This window comes from Homarus americanus, unplaced genomic scaffold (genome assembly GCF_018991925.1).
Source record: "Homarus americanus isolate GMGI-L3 unplaced genomic scaffold, GMGI_Hamer_2.0 scaffold19117, whole genome shotgun sequence".
Classification (NCBI taxonomy): domain Eukaryota; kingdom Metazoa; phylum Arthropoda; class Malacostraca; order Decapoda; family Nephropidae; genus Homarus; species Homarus americanus.
In genome coordinates this window covers 2,355,985-2,359,093 of record NW_024754704.1, presented here as the reverse complement: position 1 = coordinate 2,359,093, position 3,109 = coordinate 2,355,985, and the positions used below count along the sequence as shown (strand labels likewise).

The 3,109-nt window shown below is 39.0% G+C and overlaps 1 non-coding gene across 1 annotated transcript; it reads right to left on the bottom strand.

The window, feature by feature from the left end:
- Positions 1 to 1,683: 1,683 nt before the first annotated feature.
- Trnae-uuc lies at positions 1,684 to 1,755 on the bottom strand. Its single transcript has one exon. It is a non-coding gene; the product is annotated as a tRNA-Glu (tRNA).
- Between the last annotated feature and the right edge of the window lie 1,354 nt (positions 1,756 to 3,109).

Here is a 3,109-nt window from a genome sequence, read left to right as displayed (position 1 = left end):
AAGGCGGAACATGGGAGGGGGAGATGGGAAGGAGTATCACACTATGGGGATAAGGGGAAGGGAAGGGGGTAATCTTGAAGGGAGGAGAGAGGTAGCACCAGATGGAGGGGGAGGGGGGAGGGTCAACCATACACGCAAGAGGCCAACTCATTCACCCCTTCTCATTATGGATTCTATTCACTCAACTGTCATTAAATTGACGAACGTTAACTAATATCAGCTTATATATATATACATGTGTGTGTGTGTTAAAATGATTCTCTCTATAGGTACTGTACTGAAAAGGAGAAAGGGGTAAGTTGGAGAGAGAGAGAGAGAGAGAGAGAGAGAGAGAGAGAGAGAGAGAGAGAGAGAGAGAGAGAGAGAGAGAGAGAGAGACACACACGTAGAAAAAAGATAGTTATACGAAGAGAGACAGGAAATTAAAAAAAAAACGACAGACATAGAGCCAGCCAGCTACAGACAGAGAGTATTAACAGCAGCAGGGTGGGTAGTGGGTGTACGTGCTGGAGGACCATATCTAAATGATCAAACGAAAGCGTACGGTATAAATAGTCCTTAAGTGTTATATTCCTAGACCAAGATTAATGCTTAACAACCTTCAACACAAAGAACAAGGACCACCTGAAGATTAACCCCCCTCCCTCTCATGCTTATTTTACCTCAAGATTAGTCTCTATTTCACCTGAAGATCAACCCGCTCTTAATTTACCTGAAGATTAGTCCCAACTTAATTCACATGAAGATTAACCACCCAAAACTAACATAACCTAACCTAACCTAACCTAACACTCCTGTCGGGGGAGGGATTCAACTTACGAAACTCTAAAAAAATTCCACCTTTATATCGTAGGTTAATGAAGTGAACTAGTTAAGATGACGTTCAAACATGTATAGTTAGGGAGGAAAGAGAGAGAGAGAGAGAGCATATAACTTTAGAACCTTTGAGGATACATTTTCCAGGTTACGTAATGGTTAAAGGAATCGTAATCTATTTCTGGACACCGTAATTCTTGGAGGTTCCTGAATCCATGTGAAGTCGTCAGGGCTGTTTAAGTCATCAAACGCTATATCTGGAAGACGTAATTGTTAAGGCCAACGAAATACACTGGGTGTTTACAAAGTCCCCTTGATGTCCGTATTTTACAAAGTACCTTGATCGTATTTTACAAAGTACCTTGATGTTCGTGTCCAGTATGTACTCCATCATTTTCTGTACAAAACTAGCTTAGCCAAGAATACAGTTATGTACAGCAAGTGTTTTATTTACATACTAATGTTTAGGACGAGTAACTTCCTCTAGATTCTCTGTAAACACAAATATCAAATGACACGTTGCATACATGGACTACACTATGTCAAGGGAGAGGGAGAGAGGGCAGGAGAAAAAGAAGAGAGAAAGAGGAGAAACTGAAGAAGAGAGAAAGAGGAAAAAAAGGCGAGAGAGAAAGAAGAAGGGGAAGGAGAGAGACAAGGGAGAAAGGGAAGGAAAGGAGAAGAGAGAAAGAAAGAGGAGAAAAATAAGATACCTAGAGAAGGTCAGAGAGAGAGAGAGACAGACAGTGAAGAAGAGAGCCACTTCTTTGATTTTCAATACCTGATCACTGGCTTATGACGTAACTTCAGATGTTGAAGAGCACCAATCCACTGTAACATCAACACCTGCTAATGGAACGAAAATGCTTCCCATGCCGGGAATCGAACCCGGACCTCCTGGGTGAAAGCCAGGTATCCTAGCCACTAGACCACATGGGACTTAAATAACCAGGAGTCCAAAGTGATTCCGTATTTAGTAATATGTATCTTTACAAATTAAATACACGTAAAATCTTTCACTAGTATAAAAAAACGATTAGAATTAGAGTCAAGATGTACAAAAATTTTCATAGTATTATATGTACAAATAATTAATGTGTACGTTAAGATGTACACAGAAAACGAAGCACATTTGTGTAAACACTAACCTAAACTTAACCTCCTAGAGATGAACGGACAGGTATTGGGCAAATCAAGATGACATGAGCGACAGTGAATGGTGAATGGTTAAAAACACTCCTCACGGGGCCTTAACTACTAAAGTTACTGACACTAGATATTAACAGAGCTGTAAATATAAATAGTGAAGCCTCTTGCTCGCTCGGTTAGTGGTAATTAGTAGTTATACGAGCGATTCATTTTAAGGACCTCGGTAGAGATAAGCTCTTAACAGCTCTCTTGGGCTATCCTTGGTTAAATCCACTTACTGTTTACCTTAGTTTGGACCCCCGCACTGTCTGTCTGTGTACACGATGAACCAATGTGAACAACTTTACTCTCTCTCTCTATCTCTCTCCCCCTCTGTATCTCTCTCTCTCTCTCTCTCTCTCTCTCTCTCTCTCTCTCTCTCTCTCTCACTCTATCTATCTATCTATCTATCTATATATTCATCAAGAGTTGGACATATTTATCCAGAAATATTAACTAAAATAGGTAAAATTATGGCTAAAAATAACTTACTATGTAATATAAATCAAAATAATATATATATAAATACTTATGATAATGTATATACTAATAACTGATATAAAAAGGTAGAGTGCGGTGTGTATTATGGCAGACTAAAGTGTATATTGTAGGTACTAGAGTGTGTACATATTAAAGTGTATGGTGTTGAATATGTATACTAGACTGTATGGTGCGTTAGTCCTAAACTGTGTGTGTGTGTGTGTACTGTGTGTGTGTGTGTGTGTGGATCACTTTCTAAACTGCCTCCCTAAAGAAAGAAGCAAACGGGGGTAGGAATTCATCCCTTTTGGTTCGTTTTTTACAGGCAAGAGGTCAGAGCTACAACACACACACACACTGAATGGACGACTCATATTACACACACGGTCTCAGATATCTCTTGTTAGTATGTTTATTATCAGGTGTGTGTGTGTGTGTGTGTGTGTGTGTGTGTGTGTGTGTGTGTGTGTGTCAAATCCTTATATCAACTCCTATATAGCTTTTGAGTATAGATGCGACAGTTGTCTTATAAAGCAGAAAAACTTGATCGTATTGGTCTAATTATCATTATTGTTATCATTATAAAAATCATCATTATTGCTAGCTATTTATGTTATCATATTCA